This window comes from Erpetoichthys calabaricus, chromosome 18, assembly GCF_900747795.2.
Source record: "Erpetoichthys calabaricus chromosome 18, fErpCal1.3, whole genome shotgun sequence".
NCBI lineage: Eukaryota > Metazoa > Chordata > Cladistia > Polypteriformes > Polypteridae > Erpetoichthys > Erpetoichthys calabaricus.
The window spans coordinates 74583824-74604541 of NC_041411.2; the positions used below are offsets into that span (position 1 = coordinate 74583824).

General features: G+C 40.7%; 1 protein-coding gene across 2 annotated transcripts in view; it reads right to left on the minus strand.

The window, feature by feature from the left end:
* ip6k1 (inositol hexakisphosphate kinase 1) overlaps positions 1-20718 on the minus strand; it is a 58144-nt gene that overhangs the window by 35311 nt on the left and 2115 nt on the right. Inside the window, exon 1 of one of the 2 annotated variants that reach the window (XM_028825362.2) lies at positions 14839-15445. The exons of the other annotated variant lie outside the window; for it this stretch is intronic. The gene's annotated coding sequence lies outside the window, so the exon portion shown is untranslated. Of the gene's footprint in view, positions 1-14838; positions 15446-20718 lie in introns of those variants that run through there. 2 annotated transcript variants of the gene reach the window in all.

Genomic DNA, 20718 nt, shown 5'->3' on the forward strand with positions numbered 1-20718 from the left:
GTGGGGGGGATTAGAGCCGGCAAGCCCAAATGTTTTAGGTCTATTCTGCGATTGCTGGCTCCCCTGTGTTAGCAGACTAATTTTAGGACCTGTGCCAGTGAGATTTAGCACACGTGCAAAACACAAAGAATGTCTCTCTTCATAGACGCTGCAGGCTTTGATGTCCAAATTGGGCCTTCTATACTGCAGCAGGCCGTCACCAGGCACCCCATGGAGCATCATCCATTAGAATTAAATAGTCAAAATAGTCAAATACACTCGTGAGACAGGAAAGGCTTTGGCTTCCTGAGGACTCTGGTTACTGAAAAAAAGGGATAATGTTGGCAGTAATAGTTAAAAACAAAATAGAAACTATGAGATAATGTCAGTGTATTCATGTTAAATTCTTTGTGTAGTCCTCTCACAGGCAATATAAGACTGTTGCAAACATAGTGGTCAAATTTCAAGAACACTAAAACAGGGCTTAGGTTTGCAAGCATGTTACACTCACAACTGCCTCTAGTGGGCAATTTGAATGCAAATAGCTGTACTAGTTTATTTATATAGCGCCCTTCACAGACAAGGGTCACAGAGCTGAACAGCAATACAATACAAAGTATAACAAATAAAACAAACATTACCAATAAAATAAATAACAAACAGGAACTACTCAGCCGGTTTCAAAAGAAGTGTTATCAGTTGTTTTTTTAAAAGAATCAACAGACCTACACTGTTTAATCGCGCAACCCAAACTTGTCCTCCTTAGTGTCTTCAGGATCCAGTCCATGACGATTGTTACATTTCGAGGTGTGTGTGTGTGTTCCCACCAATAGTCAACAGATGAGCAATGGTGGCCCATCACGAGACAGTCAGCAAACCGTATGTGACCCTTTCCCAGTCATGACCCTCTGCGACTCCATAAGGAGCAACCTGCAACCCATTTTGGGTTGTGACTCACAGTTTAAGAAGCTACATGTTAGATGGGTAGCACAGCTAATGATATTATAACCCACTAGCTGTGTAAGCCCGTGCTGTAAAAAGCATGGGGTCCTAGAAACTATTGAAATAGTCAAGAAAAAAAAAATTGAAATGTAGAGATGTCAGGTAATTGAAAGGAACTACTCTGGGTGTCTCTCTCCTAGGAGGTTTTGTTTTGCCGATGTGCCCGCATCATTTGTGCATTGGCGGCTAAGCGACTTTGCCTTTCTTCGGAGGTTTCGTTTCGTCGATGTGCTCACCTCGCTTGCGTATTATCATTTTGCTGACGAGCCCGCATCGTTTGTGGATTATTGGCTAAGCGACTTTGCCTTTCTTCGGAGGTTTCGTCGATGTGCTCACCTCGCTTGCGTATTATCATTTTGCTGACGAGCCCGCATCGTTTGTGGATTAGCGGATAAGCGACTTTGCCTTTCTTCGGAAGTTTTGTTTCGTCGATGTGCTCACCTCGCTTGCGTATTATCGTTTTGCCGACATGCCCGCATCATTTGTGCATTAGCAGCTAAGCGACTTTGCCTTTCTTCGGAGGTTTTGTTTCATCGATGTGCTCACCTCGCTTGCGTATTATCGTTTTGCCGATGTGCCCGCATCGTGTGTGCATTAGCAGATAAGCGACTTTGCCTTTCTTCAGAGTATTCGTTTCGTCTACGTGCTCACCTCGCTTGCGTATTATCGTTTTGCCGACGAGCCCACATTGTTTGTGCATTGGCGGATTAGCGACTTCCTCTTTCTTCAGAGTTTTCGTTTCGTCGACATGCTCACCTCACTTGCGTATTATCGTTTTGCCGATGTGCTCGCCACGCTTCTGTAATAGTGGATAAGCAAGTGACTCTCTCTTTGTAGGTTTCATTTTGCTGACGTGCTGGCCTCGCTTGTGTATCCTCAGAGGTGGAGCCCTTAGCTCGACTCCACCTCTCACTTCCGGGCCGGACAGACACACACACTTCCACGCGTAGATGTTTATATATAAGAAGAGTGGTTGAAATCTAAGTTATCAATGTAGACCTCAGCGTTAACATTTACAGTGCACCATGCAATACGTACAGTATGTCCGTTATAGGACACTGAACATGAGATTTGTAAAAGGAGTGTTAATGTTTGTGATGCGCCATCTATTGGAATGACAAATGCAATGCATTTTATTATTAAAAATTGTGATGCCATCTTCTGGAACAAGAGAGACGTGGCAACCAGACAGATAACACAAACAGACGCATGTGCTTTTATTAAGGTGGATGAAGATGATGATGTGTAGAGTACCAATCAAGGGAAGTTATTCTTAAGGTATATAATACTTATAACGAGGTCTCACATGGAGTACTGTGTACAGTTTTGTTCTTCATATTACAAAAGAAAGGCATAGGAGCACCAGCGGACGTTCAGAGAAGAGTAACTAGACTGCTTCTAGGACTAAGAGGTGTGAGTTATGAGGAAAGATTGTAGGAGTTGAACCATTTCAATTTAAGAAAAGGGAGATAAGAGCATACATGATCAAAAGTACTTAAAATTACGGAATTAAGGAATTAGTACAGTGGATCCAAGCGGTTACTTTGAAATGAATTCTTCAACAAAGAACAAGGGGATATTGCTGGAAACGTATTTAGGGCAGAGTTAGCACAAATGTTAGAAAGGTTTAAAAACCACAGACACTTGGAATAAGTGAGCAAGTAGTGTGGTGGAAAGCAGGACTTGATACTTCTGGAGAATCTAGGTAAATAGGATGGACGAGCTTGCTGGGCTGAACGGTCTGTTCTTGTCACAGTTGTTCTAATGTACCAACTCTTCATAAAAATCCAATAACTACAAGGGCAGGATATTATCACTGCTGCTACAATGCATCAAGGATGATTTAATGACGTATATCAGAATAAACGGCTCGGGAACAGAGTCATTAGGACAGGTGGTCAACCCAGAAGATGCTGATGTCGACTATGGTTTCATGGGTAATCACACCTGTTGAAAAGGTTTTGGGCTTCTCAGATCACCAAAGGGGAACACAGCTGGCCTTCAGATCACTTGTGTAGGTTTTACACCCCATATAGAGATTTAGCACCTTTCATATCTCAGTGGTAATGGCGACCACTCTTTTAAGAAACTACTGCTTCCCCTGAAGGAGCAGATGCACAAACATTGTTTTACAATTTACACTGTAGTCTCTTTTTTCAAAGAATCACAATCACTTGTGCCAACCACGTTTGGTTGTTTTACCCAGCACACATGAAGGATAGAGCCTTGTTCTTTACCACTTAAGCATCTCTTTGCTCAAATTCTGGAATCATTCCTTATAATAATCCACTTTTATAGCGGGGTCTTCATTCACATTTGATCACTTCTTGAGGAAACCATTTTTTTTTTTTTTAATGTCAACAAGTTTATGTTTAAACAGACAATGCATGCAAGATGCAGCTTAGAAATTAGCTAAATTGCTTTAGTGAAATCACCAATATGAAAAAAAGACCATCGGATATTCACAAGCGTTGCACACTTCACCCAAACGGTTAATTTAGTTGCAGACTACATCATAGGTATAAAAAAAACTTGCAGGCATGTTAAGGAGGAAGCATTTCCAACATCAAACCTACCAAATCTAAAAAGAAAACCTGGAATAAGATGAAACAGAAGTAAAACTGAGCCAATCTGAAAGTACTGCCAGTATGGAGTTTATACTAATAAAAAAAAAATAGTCAAAAAGATGTAAAAGGAGAAAAATTAAAAGTAAAATCCAACAGCTGGATTTTTCATGAGTTTAAGAAGCGGTCATTGAGGATTTGCACAGTCAAACTCCAGAGTTATTAAACAGAAATAAGCAATAAATCAATAATGGTATGTGTAACAAGGAGTTCCCAGTCCAATTTTATATCCAAAAATTAGGCGTTCTATTAACACACACGAAATGAAGGATCAAAGGGAGAACAAGAAAATATAAAATAAAAAAAATAAATTGTACACCACCTTGGTCAGGAAATACACACTCAGGCCACCATCAAGTCAAGTCAAGTCAAGTTGGGGAGCCTGCACTGGTAGAGAGCGTTGCTGCACCCACTACACGACGAAACAACTCGGGATCCCGGTTGGCAACCCCCCAGGCAGACATGCGGTCCAGTCCCACCTTCCAGAAATGACCCTCTATCTGGTGCAGCCAGGTGTTATGTGGGCGAACCTTTGGCCTGGTCCAGCCACTCAGGTTCCCAACAATGTGGATCTTATAAGCCAGTTCACCCTCGGGGAAACGCGCCACGTGGCTGAAGTGCCGTAACTGACGCTCCCTCACAATGCAGGTCATGTGCCTCATTTGGGACTCCATAAGCAACCGCTCATTCGACACAAAGTCAAACCACTAGTACCCAAGGATTTTCCAGAGAGACACAGTACCAAAGGAGTCCAGTCTTTGTCTCAGGGTCACTCACCATGTCTCGCAACCATACAGCAAGACAGGAGGCAAAAGGACTCTAAAGACTTGGACCTTCGTCCATCTAGATGAACTATTTAAACCCATACCAAAGCTACGTTTGGGGCAATTCCCAGAAACACTTGCAGGATTAGGGACACCCTCTGAAAATGTGAGACTACGGATTATAGAAAAGGCCTAGTGCCCATGCCACCTCTTCTCCATCAAGTACTACAGGGTTCCACCTGCTGCACATGAGAAACCTTTGCTGCTCATCTAACAGTTTGGGAGAGTTGCTTTTACCTTCTGTGAATCCTGATTTGGATTAACAACTTGGAGGACACAGTTTAATCACGTAGTCCATACTAAATAATTCTGGCAGTTTAGTCACAATGCTGTACGGAGAGGGGTCTTTAGTTACTAGTGTGGCTCCTGTTTTCAGTTTTATTTTGCATTTTGAACATAGTGAAATGTCAAGCAAAATGACACCTTTTATTGGCTAACTAAAAAGATTACTATATGTAAGCTTTCGAGGCAACTCAGGCCCCTTCTTCAGGCAAGGTGTAACCAATCCTAACCCTAACTCTAACTTTGCACATGTAACTTCAGCACACTTAACTCTGTTTCTAGATTACTAGGGGGTACATTAAAGATGAGAACAGGCCATTCAGACCAACAAAGCTTGCCAGTCATGTCCACTTAATTCTACCAAAATATCATCAAGCAGAGTTTCGAAGGCTCCTAAAGTCCTTCTGTCTACCACACTACTTGGTGTCTGTGGTTCTCCATGTGAAGAAAAACTTTGTAATATTTGCGCGAAACTTACCCTCAACAAGTTCCCAACTGTGCCCTCATGCTCTTCATTAACTCATTTAAAGTCACAGTCTCAATCCACTGGACTAATTCCCTTCATAATTTTAAAAACTTCAATTCAATGTGACTTACAAATGAAGTCAAAATAATTGAGTAAACATCAGTCTGGGAGACTGTTCGGAAATATGTTTTACAGGACAAGGTAACAAAATTGATCATCATAAGTAAACAACTCCAAACAAAATGCAAGCTAGGTACATTAACATGGTTCCAAAAAAAAAAAAAAATCGGGAGTGGTCTCCCCTAAACTTTCTCGTAAACTCAAATATCCATCCCCATATCTGAGGAGTAAAATGCAAGACAATTATTATATTACTAGCAAAATACCTGCGCTTCGCAGCGGCGAAGTACTGCCTTAAAATCTTTATTAAGAAGAAAAGTAAACCTTTTTAAACTGAGGAAAAATATACAAATAACTATTTGTTAAGGATCTCTTTGTATACCACGTTGTCAGTTCGGCCCTCCGGTTGTAATATGACCAAGCTGTGCGCTGAGCTTACTCTTGAGCATGCAACGTACAGTTGGCCATGTGAAATGCAATCTTGCCTCAAATCAATGCCAACCTTTTGTAGGGTCTGTCCCTGAGACTTATTAATTGTTATTGCGAAACAGAACCTTACTGGAAATTGGAGGCGTTTGAATTGAAATGGGAGATCAGAGGGTATAACGGGGATGCGAGGAATAAAAACTCTCTCCCCTGAGCCACTTGTGCCGTTACAAAGTTTCGGTAGCTGTAAGTTTCTCAGTAACATTATTGGTGCCCCAATCTTCAAAATTAGATTATGCTCAGGAGTGCCTGGAGGATTCAGAGTGTGGAGAAACTCTACCGGATAGTGCACCGCGTCTTCCACTTCTACAACTGAATCCAGACTGATATGTTTTTGGTTGTGAAGGTAGTTCTTGAAGTAAAATGTGGTTTATAGTCTTAGTCATGTCATTTCTTGGTGTCAGGATTGCTCTCTCCCTCAACCATGACACGTCGTTTTTGTGGAGATTTCGTAGATTGGGGTAAACATTTTGAAGAAGGCTTTGTAAAAGGCATTGGCGATTGTCCAAAGGTGTAAAATATTTGGCCATTTCGGTACACTTGAAAGCGACAACCGAACAATTCAAGCGGCAGCCATCAACTCACATGCAGAACCATAGGTGAAGGGCTTAAGCATTTCACTCTTATAATGCTCCTGTGTAGTACAATTATCTCCTGTACCATCATCAGTCCACACCTTGAACCTGTCCCAGTCATTCAATACATAAGACACAATGTTCCACCGGATATCAAGAGTGAGCCTGACATGGCCATGCAATATGTAACACAGAGAATGAAAAAGGCAGTCACCATCTCCGGGCATGAAAACCACTCGGTAAGTGACAGTTCTTTGATCGATGCTGATCACCTCGATAGACATGTTAATGGGGGTACGGTTGGAACGATAAAGGAAATGGGTACCTGAACAATGTAAGTAAGTCTAAAATACCTACGCAATAACTATAATCGTAATAAACGAACAATAAAACAGCGGAGAAGCTGTGGATTATATAAAAAGGCTGCAGTTATCAGCAGAGAGACGTGAATACCGTGGCGAAGCAAGGAAGGGAATGAAGAGACCGGAGCGACGGACGGCCTTATATAAGCAGGCAGCCAACTACGTGGGAGGCGTGGGGATGGGGGACCCAACACCGCCTCACATGGCGACTGAGCTGCAGGCTATGGATGTATATATGTACGTAAGTAGGATTCAGTTAGCGTTGGGAACCCGAGTACCAAATTTCTTGAAAATGGGCCCATAAGTAACAAAGACCGTGGAAAGTTCAATATGGTGCCTGACAGTGGCGTCATAACATGGCGGACGTTGTCGACCGTTACACATAGAATTTCGAAATGAAACCTGCTTAACTTTTGTAAGTAAGCTGTAAGGAATGAGCCTGCCAAATTTCAGCCTTCTACCTACACAGGAAGTTGGAGAATTAGTGATGAGTGAGTCAGTGAGGGCTTTGCGCCTTTTATTAGTATAGATGTACATTAAAGGACCATCAACAACAAATCAAATTAATATACTGAACAATTATAATAAAATTAAAGCTGAATAAATTGGACTCTGCAGCTGCATAAATAAAAGGTAAAGTACCACTTCCGGTTAGCAGAAATATCTCAAAAGTTCATAGAAATCTATGTTGTGTACCTAATACTTGTATGCAAATTTAATTGACCTAAATCAGGGGTCCTCAGTCACAGTCCTGGAGGGCCGCAGTGGCTGCAGGTTTTTGTTCTAACGCGGTTGCTTAATTAGAAAGCAATTCTTGCCAATAATTTGATTTCATAGCTTGTTAGTGCTTGAACTCTGCCATGTCAGGTCATTCTCATATCCTAGATTTTCTTCTCCTTTCTGAAGATTTGATCCAAATGATCTATATTACTAAATGACAGTTTAATTTATGCACGGCGGACGCACCGAAGCGCATGCGCACTGCGCCGCAGCACCCCAGAGTCAAATGCAGTGGCTTCCCAGAGTCAGTAGGTGGCGCCCAAACAACACAACCTGTAAACTAAACTTGCTGTAATCCACTGTGCCAGCAGAGGCAAAGGAGTCACAGCTCCAAATGGAAAGAGCTCAACGATTTGTAATACAAAACCGAGCCCGTAGTTCCCAGAGTCAGTGGTGGTGTTTCCTGTAAACTACACCTGCTCTAATCCACTGTGCCAGCAGTCAGTGTGTGTAGGTTGGAGTATGCTTCCTAACAGTAAACGACTTCTACCTAACGACACAGCCACAGAACAACAAAGACAAGACCGCATGGATAAAAACAATACACGGAGGCTAGGAGTCACGGCTCCAAATGGAAGGAGCTCAACGATTAGTAATACAAACATGAGCCCGTATGGCTATGAACTGTAAACGAGCCCGTATGGATAAAAACAATGAACGAAGGCGCCCACACAAACAAACCGCTTTAGTACAAATATGTTTATTTAATTAAATGAAAACTTTACCATGGCTACGACCTCTGAACTAAACCTGATGTAAAGCGTGCACACCAGGTTGGACAGCCGCCTGAACGCGACCACCCACACCACCGCACCGGACGACACAGCCATAGAAAAACAAAAAAGAGACTGCATGGATAAAAACAATAAATGAAGGTGCCCAGATGAGTCACAGCTCCAAAAAGAAACCGCTCTAGTACAAATATGGTTATTTAATTAAATGAACTTTCCCAGGACGCACACACCCTCCATGATATTTCATCCCTCCAAGTATCGGAGGGAACAGAAAGTGATTGCCATTCTTGGATTTGCGATTCTTTCAAGAATTGCGGGCTTGCTGGTATGAAGGCTAAAATGGAGGAGTAATTCTCAGTCCTTCACTTTTTTGTCTTTACTTTCCTTCCAAGTATTTAATTAAACCCAATAGTGCATGATAAATACACACTGGTGTAAATGGTAAGAAGTTAAATGGAGAAATGCTGTTTAAGACTAAAATAAGCAATAAGGGTTTAAAATGTTAACGAGCAAGACAACTAAAATGAAACAGAAGTGTTACTTGAGCAGTAAGTGCTTCTTATTAAGCAATTGGGTTGGAGCAAAAGCCTGCAGCCACTGCTGCCCTCCAGGACCGGAATTGAGAACCCCTGACCTAAGTGAAAGCATACTCCGGTTATCGTGTTTACATACACATACTCACACAAACACACATAATTTTAAAAATGGTATTTTCAGATTCAAAGGAGGTCTAAAACGTTGAGATTCATCAAAATCTCAACACCGAATTTTTGGAGGATTCCAATACTTTCCCTAAACTTTGCATATACGAAATCAGGAAGGTCTAAAATGTTGAGATTCATCAAAATCGACACTGAATTTTTGGAGGATTCTGATACTTAGAAAGTAAAATCTAACAAAGCCATTATCAATTGGACCGAAGGAGAATACGGTATGCTGTCCTCCCCCAGTCAACCCCATGCCAGCTTGATTATGCAACAATACTTCACAAAGAAGAAAAACAAATTACAGTGTGAATATAATTCAGTATTACATAAAATGAGCTTGGCTTTTGCCAATGCATCGACTGGGAAAGTGTTAAAGGTCCTTGCTGGACCTCTAACTCTAAACACCAGTGATTTGGAGGTATTAAACTGGCAAAGGGGCGACAAATGACATAGACCGGTATCCAAGAAACAAGTGGAAGGATTCCGGAAATCAAGAAGCAAACGACGACTAAGTGGAACCAGGGCTGCGTGCGCTGAAACAAAAACCCCTTTTCACAGAACTCGGAATGCACTACAGGGACCTTTGGCTGCCAAGTAATTCCCAGATGTGTTGGTGAAAGCCTCACTGGAAGACACTGAACCGCTTTGACTAGTTGACATACTTAACTTAAAACTACCATTTTTATTTACCTGTGCAGAAAAAAAAAAAAATCCACCAGCAAGTTTAGGGTTGTAGATGAATCAGAAAGCAGCTATAGTGGTACTTAGTGAGAAGGCAAGCAAAATGACGCCTTTTATTGGATAACTAAAAAGATTACAATATTTAAGCTTCTGAGGCAACTCAGGGCCCTAATTCAGGCAAATTGCTCTCTAATTTTCTTGACTAGAAGGTAGACATTTATAAAATATGATTTATGTTTACCACGGTGGGCTGGCAGGGGCCCTGCCCGGGGTTTGTTTCCTGCCTTGCACCCTGTGTTGGCTGGGATTGGCTCCAGCAGACCCCCGTGACCCTGTGTTAGGATATAATGGGTTGGAGAATGGATGGATGGATTTATGTTTATCAGTATATGTATACTGATACAGTATTCACCTCCTTTTTAGTGTTCTAGTTAGCCAATAAAAGGTGTCATTTTGCTTAAATTCTCACTACATTCATAATGGCTAACACGGTACAACACCCTAGTACTACATTGGTACTTATAAACATTTCAAGTAAAATAACACATGGCTTAAACTGTGAATTAACTTTAAATTGTCTTGGCATTTCACAGAAAGGTTTAAGAAGTCATAAATGATGCAACTTCATTTCCAAAAGAATAGCTTGGTGGGTGGGTGTGTTTGTGTGTGTCCTGCAGTGGGTTGGCACCCTGCCCAGGATTGGTTCCTGCCTTGTGCCCTGTGTTGGCTGGGATTGGCTCCAGCAGACCCCCCGTGACCCTGTGTTCGGTTTCAGCAGGTTGGAAAATGGATGGATGGATAACAAAAAGTAAAAGCGCCTAATCTACTGGTTACCAAGAGCTGCAGTGAGCAGCCATACGAGCATATGGTATAAAGAACAGTTTAAGTGGATTAACTTGCAGCTTGTTCATTTGACCTCTCCTTGACTTTCATCAGTTCAGCCACAAGTATTTCTAATATTTATCTAATCCTACTGCTGGACAGGTTTAATACTGGAGGCTGAAAGTAATATTCAGAAATAACACCATGCAGTATATGGAGTAATAAACATTACACATTTAAACATCTCAATATTCCCTGCCATAATTGTTTACAAAGTATAAAAATGAGCTCCTTTCACACTGCAGCTCTTTACAGTCATTAAAATGATTAACGGACAGCACTTGAAAAACTTGGCCATGGGCAAAGCATTCATTTACTCTTGGGAGACATGACTGGAAATCATGATTTGTCTTCTTATTCTTAACACTGCTCTTTTTGTGGGTGTTGCCTTTTTGGTGTGCGAGGTGCTCAATTCATCACGCTATTAATAATGACTTGTGGCAGTGTGGGACAGTGTGGCACGGTTTTACATTATTTGCTATCAAGACTGAATTATTTTTAGATGCTGCATTGTAAATGAGCTTACAGCGCTGTATAGGCTTATAAATAGTCTGATTTAGTTTAAGCCACCTTAATTCGGCATGTTCATAACAAACGTGATGTACAGAAGTACATAATAAACAAGAATGGTTGCGTCAGATATTTGAAATATTGAACTGTGTGCCTCAATTTAAATGTTTAAAGACTGAATATTCTCAATTGTAATGGAAATTGGACATTTTTTCACCCTCTGACAGAGGTCCATGAGAGGGCTAAATTCCTAGTAAAGGATCAACAACAACTTCATTTTAAACCATTTCAAGGTCAGTGATTATGAATACGAAATCCCACATGCTTATGTATGAAATTCACTATTTTTAACCTTCTGGGAATGGCTTTTAGAAGTCTAGGACCAGATTCCCGGTTCCTCCCTGTGTGGATAGCGCTTTGAGTACTGAGAAAAGCGCTATATAAATGTAATGAATTAGGGATAAAGTATCTAATGTAAAATACAGGGAGAGCCATAAGTTTCCATACATATTGGGTTTTAAGATTTTATTTTTTATTTTTCAGATACCCTAAAAATGCATTTGAATAAAGAGTAACAAATTGATCCCCAGATCTTGATTTTTATCTCTGGGGGCATTTGAAGGCAATGCTGTATCAGGAAAAGATACAAAACATAAATCATCTTAGGGAACGTATTGCCAACACCATTACAAGCATAACTCCAGCTGTGCTAATACGTGTTCATCAGCAGTGGCGGACACGTTTTCAAAACAATGGCAGTCATGTACAGCATATTATTTAAATAAAAATGGTTTTTCATAAAAAAATTTTTATTTTCCTATGAATGGAAACTTAAGGTTCACCCTGTATATTATCATATCAATGATCAACAACCTAGGAAATAGAATAAAATAACACTCCACATGTCGATATTACCAATGCTTTTTCATCCATCCATCCAGCCAGTCAGCCATTATCCAACCCACTGAATCCTAACACAGGGTCACGTGGGGTCTGCTGGAGCCAATCCCAGCCAGCACAGGGCGGAAGGCAGGAACAAACCCCGGGCAGGGCACCAGCCCACTGCAGGGCACGCACACACACCCATCACACACTAGCGACAATTTAGGATTTTCATTATATATTAATTTTTTTTTTTTCATTTTGAGAAAAGGACTAAATTTGACCCCTCGGATCTCATTAATAGGAGGACCCTTTGGGTCAGTTGATGTGGCGCAAAAAACTTCAAGGCTGCTTTCTAATCATTTTTGCTGAAGTCACTTATTGGTTTCCTCTTTATAAAATGGTCCAAAAATCACCTAAAAATGACAGTGTTTTTTGCTTTTTTAGTCTAAGGAGCCATTAATAGCGGGGAAACTCCAAAAAGCTAAATTTCTTGCATAACTAGACATTGCGATAAGTTGAGTGGTTTAAGTGGGGATTTTCTCAATTTTTTCCCACAGTGTCCATAAGTAATTTTTATGAACACAATATACAGAACCCACTTACTAAAAATATCTCCCCCCCCAAAAAAAATATGTAAAATGCAACTGTACTTATACACAATATACAGAACCCACTTACTAAAAATATCTCCCCCCCCCCCCCAAAAAAATATGTAAAACGCAACTGTACTTATACCTATGGAGACCTGCAATAGATGGGGGCATCATCAAAGCCTCATTCTGCCTTTTAACTGATGCTGTTTGGTGAAGATGTGCAGCCCTAAGACACTAAAAATGGACAAACTTAAATTATTAGCCAGCAACAGGTGTAAATGGCAATTTTGGTACAGAAGGTGAAAAAGGAAAAAAAAAATCCTGGCCTAGATATGTTCCAAAGAAAATAATCCTCCGGGACCCACGGGTCCAGAGAAAACTGCAAATCAAAATCCAACTACGGCCAGAAGCTGTCAGCTCCTATCCTGATATTTGACAAAGTACAGTAGTTCAGGCTAGTGTGTGTGATTCTGAAAAAATCAGATCTCATAGGTCTTTTTGTAGAGTGGGGCACCCCTTTGAATTAATATGTCAATTCTTCTATAAAATTTTGACACACACAAACAAAAACATCCATCCATAAAATCAAACAAGATCTTAATTAATATACATTGAAAATAAGGAACAAGATTTTTTTTATACTGGCCTCTCTTCCATGGCAACTGTATAAAATATTTTTTGAAGCAATGGTAATATAAAAAAATAACTAAGTTTATCAGAGCAAAGTATTCCTCATCTTGCTACCATAAAAAAACTGACACAGCCTATGTTATCAGTACGCATTCAGAAACACAGACCTCTCATGGAGTTATTTTATCAAAATGTTAGCAATCTTTATAGTAATCTGAGCAGGGGCTCAGATCATTTAGATAACAGGACACAGGATAACAACTCCTAATGAATGCTCAGTTAGGCTCTTATGTTCTGACTCAAGGATGCAGGCTTTACACTCTTACTAAATTTGGATGTCTGTTCATTGATACATATTTCAAATATCCACAATATTTAAACCATATTAAATTACGAAGATTCCACAATAAGGGAGTTTTTTTGTGATGCAAGGAGGTCATCATATGGGTTGCCTCCTGTAGCTGTAAAGGCTATTAATATTTTGAGTGTTTACAGTGTGGAAGAAAGCCAGAGACTGATAGGCAAGCTTCTGTAATCTAGTAAAACAGCACTGCATTCTTGTTAGTTATTTAAAGTGCTTTGTGATTGTGTATGCTGAAGAATGCCTGAAGGCTGAAGTCAGGGTGTAGCCTACAGAAGGGTACATTTGAAGGCGTGAACCCACGTTAAGGCCAAACCTCAAATGAGGCACTAAGAAAAACAAAACACTAATTGTCTTTGAGACAATCACCTTAAGTCTGATTCAGCTGCATTAGATATCCATGGTCTATTATGTAACTTGCACTGGTAATTAAAAAAGGTTTACCCACAGTTAGGTAACCATAACCTATCCTATGCTTATTAAGGTTCAAATCTGCTAATGCCTTTGGGTTTAAAGCTTTTAATAAATTTCTGTTTTGCATCTCATTTATATAACCAAGAGTTAGTGTTCTCCACACTTGTAACAAAACTGGCATGCTTTATTGAGCATAGCCACATATAACTTTACTGACATTAAACCAAAAAGCATGCAAGATACACAAATCCTACTCTTCAAATATACAAATCTATCCCTAAACTTCAATACTTGACAAGATAGGTAAGCAGAAGCGTTCCGTGTGTCATAATGAATGCCTGTCTGCAGAATCTGGAGTGGTTATAAAAGTAAAGCACACTATCACTAGGGAGATGTTCAGATCATAAAAAAATAAATGTAGTATTTTCTGTACTGTGGTAGGAAATGAGAAAATGTTATTAGTTGTGGAGATGCTCTGCTAAAATTTTCATCCCAAACACCCCCATGAGTGCTAACACTGGACATCTGGGGTGCTAAAAAAATGTGAGACTGCAAAAATCTGGAAGTCGCCTGCATAACCTTACCCATTTCAAGTGAGGCTTGCTAGCCATGGAGGGTCCAAATATACGGCCTCCCGGCTGGGAATGTGTCCACAGAAAACGCGCTCAACTATCGCGATCCAAAGTAAGTCACTTTATATTTACATGTGCCAGAACAGACAATGGAGTTTCACTAACGGACTATTTAAAAGTAAATCTACTACCTCATTTAACGTTCATGGTTCGACTTGCGCCAGTCTCCGTGTCGTTATTTGGTTATCTTTCCGGTAACATGCATCTCACCATACGTGTCACTCTTTCAAATGGCACTTGGCATTAAGTTCGAAAATATGGACATTCAAAGCTACATAATGCCTAATATTGCTGCTTTTTCTTTTTTACCTGATGGGTTTATACCAGTTCTGTAGCCTCCGAAAAGTTGTCCTCCTGCGTAAACGACTGAACCGCTGCTATTAACGGAAATACCCGAAAACCGGGCAGGCTTGACGTAAAGGCAGCGCACCTTCTCCCATTGGACTCCGGGTATTGGCACAGAGCTGCAGTGGAACCAAACCGAGCTGAACCGAACCGGGCTGCTTCCGCAAGGCAACTGCCCACGGGGCAGCCTCAGGAGCAGTTCTCCGGTTGGCACGTCCCGGCGGCGACTCCGGAAAAGAAGCTTGAGAGCTCAGGTCGGCACAAGCATGTTTCAGCGAACTGCACATGGGAATTCGGGCCAGGAGCGACACAAGTTGCGTCGGTGCTGGTCCACTCCCCAAATCAACAAGAAACAGCTTGCTCTTTTCCTTTTCCCAATCTGATGCGTGCCAGCATTCAAATGCTCCTTTATATGTACTGGCTCCACATTTACATAATGGCTGCGAGACTTGGAAAGCGCGATTTCACTGAGCTTCTGTCAATATTCTAAATCGAAATTACTCCAGTGTCTCTCCGGAGGAAGAATAATGGCGACCCACAGCCGGAAGGTTGGGGTCCAAATGAAAGGGTTGCGCGTGTTGGCATAAAAATAACCAATCGGATTAAGAAAAACAAATATGACGCCCACTGTCTCGCCTTTTTACTGGCCGAGTAGTGTGTCAGTTAAAGTAAACCCAGTGACAGTATCTAGTCCTGCCATTGGACACGATGAGGACGCAAATCGTTTCTTCTATGATTCTTCATGAAAACTGTCAGCCTCACTGCACGGAGGTGCGCGTCACAGCCAGCACAGATGCAGTCATTTATAATAAAAATTAAAGATGCAGAAAGCGGAGGCATTAGCAAAAAAAGTGATAAGGAATAAACGTCTGATCTGGGCGTGGCTAGTGGCGGAGACTGTTGACAGAGTCTTTAAATGGGTTTTCTGATTATAGTCAAGATTTCTGATTATCTGAGCACAAGATACGTAACAGAGATCAGCTTCTACATGCTAAAGCATCAATCAATATATAGGCTTGTCCGGTAGGTGGTGCCACGATCGGCCGCTTGTCACATAGTCCACAAGATTGGGTTAGAAACGCACTTATTGGTCACATAATGCCATAACCGGTTTTGAACTACCACTAAGACGGCTTGATTTTTGGGGTCCAATCACAGTTTTTACTATAGTACACACTTTTATTTTTGCGTTTATTTATTTGTTGTGTTAAAAATACCAGCATCCATCCATTCATTATCAACCCCACTTCAACACTGTACACTGACGCAGTGACTTTTGCATTACAATTACAAGGTTGGCATCCGTTCGTTTTTTCGTACTCGCTTTTTACACATGGCAGCACCCGGCGCTAAGCTCAAATACACATGCTAGGTCAGTTTATTTACACCAGTTAACCCAATAAAAATATTTTCTTAAGGTTACGTTTTTTTTTTATTTCACACAATAGGGGCGTTCTCTGGCGCCTGGGGTTGAACCATTTGTTCAACTTATTTTCGCCATCCCTGTATTTTGTGGTTACCACGGAAAATGTTAAAGAGTAGGAGTCGCCTAAACTTGAATAGGCAATACACTAGAACAGAAAGTATTGCGAGAGTATGCAGTGGTTGTATGAATAGAAGCGAAAAACAGAGAAACGGCAAAGAATCTTCAGAGATTATAAATGTTTAAATAAACAGAGAGAGAGGATGCAATGTCGATGCTTAAAATGATACTTGACAGCATTTTGAATCTTCCCGTGGGACTAATAAAGTTTATCATATCACAGAATGCGATGTCAAATATTAAAAACAAAGCGAGTCTGATTCTTCGACCATCAATTAGGGGTGTTCAAGAATAACAGGAGGGACATTTCTAAAAAAAATAATGTTCTGGCACTTATTTATTTTCATAATATCAGATATTTTCAACTGTTATGGTAAAGCTACGAATAAATAAAAACATGAATCAAAATACATTTCAAAAGTTAAATACATTAAAAATGAAAACACATGAGCAAGCTTTTTTTGACAGTTTGCACACTAATGTCAAGCCACTAATAACCTTTACCTGCTGTTCAGCAGGAATACTTTCAACTCAGTAATTGCACGATATTTAAATTTCTTTATTGCCAAGTGACCTTTCCAAACTATAAATAATTTGTTAACACTCTGCTCATGTATTTAGACCTAGTGAATCTCTCTCAACAGTGCGTCAAAGAACTGCTTTATTCTCAAAAGGCATTTATCACTATTCACTCTTAAAAATAATTGTTTTTTAATAGCACTTTATTTGAAAGCACATTACACTCTGGAAAGGGTTCTTTGCGTATGAAGTGGGTTCTTTGTACTTTGAAAAACGTCCTAATATGCAGGAAAAAAAAACCCTGAAATATTTAATGTATGGTAGGCTACCTAGCAGGACACTAACAGTTTAAGAAAACTCGGACCAATAGCCAGAGTTATTGTAAGAGTCCTTTTAAAATCATAACTCATATTTCACAAATCTATTACAATAGTCATGGCTATTTACTGTATGCAGAATTTTATTGATCTAAATACATAAAGGATCTTTCTAGTATCTTCATGTAGATGGTTCTTTTGGCACCCAAAAGTAATGAATCTGTGGCATCGCTCTAACAAACCACCCTGGCACCTTTATTTTCAAGAGTGCAGTAAGTACCACAAATTGCAAACTATAAGCAAACAAATTTTTCACTCATGAATTTCTGTTGATAAAGCTTTTCAAATCACAGCTTTGTCGACCAATACATATCTCAACCTCAGCCTACTGAATTCTATACACTTGAGTGCAAAGAAAGCCAGCACCTCGTCATGCCTCATTCTGCACTCTTTTGTACGGGTTCTTCAGTGGCATTTTATGGTTCTTTATTGGGTTGTATGGTTCCTCACTGAACCTTTGCTTGATGAAGCACCATTTCATTTTGTGAAGCATTCTTTGCATATGAAGTTGGTTCTTTGTGCTTTGAAAAAAATTCCTAATATAGGAAATGTTTAGTGGGCTGCCTATTGCAGGACACAGTCTGATTAAGAAAACCTGAAATAGTCTGTGGTATTGTTTTCAGGACCCATTCGAATTTTCATGTAGTAATCGTAGGAGCCTATAAAGGATCTAAATAAAGGTTCTTTCTGAAACCTTTATGCAGGAAATATAAATGGTTCCCCTATGGCATCACTCTGACAGACTGAAATTCTGTAAAGGACCATCTTTATCTGGCATGTCTAGGCCTTGCGTCTTGGAAATCAGTGAACGCACTGAATCCGAACACAGGCTCACGGGGGTCTGCTGGAGCCAATCCCAGCCAACACAGGGCACAAGGCAGGAACCGATCCCGGGCAGGGTGCCAACCCACCGCAGGACACACACAAACACACCCACACACCAAGCACACACTAGGGCCAATTTAGAATCGCCAATCCACCTAACCTGCACGTCTTTGGACTGTGGGAGGAAATCGGAGCACCCGGAGGAAACCAACGCAGACACGGGGAGAACATGCAAACTCCACGCAGGGAGGACCCGGGAAGCGAACCCAGACAGGTCTCCTAACTGCGAGGCAGCAGCGCTACCCACTGTGCCACCGTGCCGCCGCATATTCAGACATGGCGTCGTAATTTACCGTTCGAGCATCACCTTCGTGCGACTCACCGCAACTGGCATATACGGTTTAAAGATAATCGCTTTCTTCTTCTAGTTCTTTACGTTTTGATAGGCAGTTTTTCGCCAGTTCTACTACCGTATAAGCGCAGCGTCAACAACCGCTGTTCACCGAAGACGAGTAAACTCGAAGATGATGATGCTGTGTGTGCGTCTAGCACAGACAAGTTCTCTCAGGAGTGACAGTAACAGGGTTAAAGAGGACACGATCGGTCGGTCTAGAGACAGGAATCATTATTTGAAAAACAATTTTTTTTTTTTCCATACAGGCTGATTAATTTCGGTGCTCTGGGCGTACATCGGTGCAGACAAATCATTTACAAACTCACTTAATCCATTTGACAGTTGCGTAGGGCGAGCCTACACCGCTAGCATCATTGCATATAGTTAATACTGTAGATTAACCTGAAGGTAGGAATAAAACACACACAGACGACACGCAAGAATCGGGGGTGTATGTTGCAAACTGCACGATGTACGCGTTTTATTCTTGCCAAGTATTACTTAACAAGTTTAGCAAACATATAGATAGATAGATAGATAGATAGATAGATAGATAGATAGATAGATAGATAGATAGGATACTTTATTAATCCCAAGGAGAAATTAACGTACTCCAACAGCAGCATACTGATAAGGAAACAATATTAAAGAGTGATAAAAAAAATGCAGGTAAAACAGACAATAACTTTGTATAATGTTAAACCCCCAAACCCCGAGTGGAATTGAAGAGTCGCATAGTGTAGAGCAGGACATTGACAGCAGTCTCTCGCTGAAGATGCTCCTCTGTCTGGAGAAGATCCGATCCTGCTCAGTGGCTCCAATGGATTCTCCATGATTGATAGGAGTCTGCTCAGCGCCCGTCGCTCTGCCACAGATGTCAAACTGTCCAGCTCCGTGCCTACAATAGAGCCTGCCTTCCTCACCAGTTTGTCCAGGCGTGAGGCGTCCTTCTTCTTTATGCTGCCTCCCCAGCACACCACCGCGTAGAACAGGGGTGGGCAAATTCAGTCCTGGAGGGCCGCAGTGGCTGCAGGTTTTTGCTCCAACCCAATTACTTAATAAGAAACCCTTATTGCTCAAGTAACACTTCAGCTTCACTTTAGTTGTCTCGCTCGTTAAGATTTTGAACCCTTATTGCTTATTTTAGTCTTAAACAGCTGTATTCTTGGTTTTTAATTGCTCATAATTAGCAATACCACAAAACCACAAAAGAGACCAGCATTTCTCCATTTAGCTTGTTACCATTTACACCTGTGTGTATTTATCACGCACTATTTGGTTTACTTAAATACTTGGAAGGAAAGTGAAGAGAAAAAAGTGAAGCACTGAGAATTACTCATCTGTTTTAGACTTCAAATTATTTGGATGATATCCTTAGAAATGAAAATAAATCTAGGATATGAGAATGACCTTACATGGCAGAGTTAAAGCACTAACAAGCCATGCAATTAAATAGTTGACAAGGTTTGTTTTTTAATTAAGCATCTGGGTTGGAACAAAAACCTGCAACCACTGCGGCCCTCCAGGACTGAATCTGCCCACCCCTGGCGTAGAAGAGGGCGCTCGCCACAACCGTCTGATAGAACATCTGCAGCATCTTATTTGCGTGTTATTCACAGGATAGTTTGTTTTCCCTCCCCGAGACAATGACATTTTGCTGCAGTTTCTTTCAGATATCGCAGTCCAGTTTTGGGAAAAATGCGCAGTGGCCGGTGTTACTAAAGCAGGTCTACTATTAAAGCAGACTACGATGAGCGAGTACAAATCGAAATGAATTACTAGCTCCTGTCTATTGTGTATTGTCAATTGCATGAATGCCTTATCGGTTAATTTTAATATTAAAGAACCTTTCTTTTATGAAAAATGTTAACAATAAGTCCAACAGTTTCTGAGAGTATTCCATGGAGAACTGCAGGTTTTCCTTCCTGTCACGTAATTGGTGCCCAGTTTTTGCTGCTACTTGACTTCTTTTCCCTTCGTTTTAATTGCCTTATTTTCTTTAAGACCCAGTCCTGTGAATGGCTTCTATTTAGTGTGTGTGTATACAGTATATTTATCTAATTATGTATTTATTGCTTTAAAAGGCTTGTGTAAAAAGCCAGCTTTTCCCCTGGAGGCACATACATTTCTATATCTATTTAGGTATCTATCTAAATGACAGCCAAGCAAAAAATCAGACGTGATGC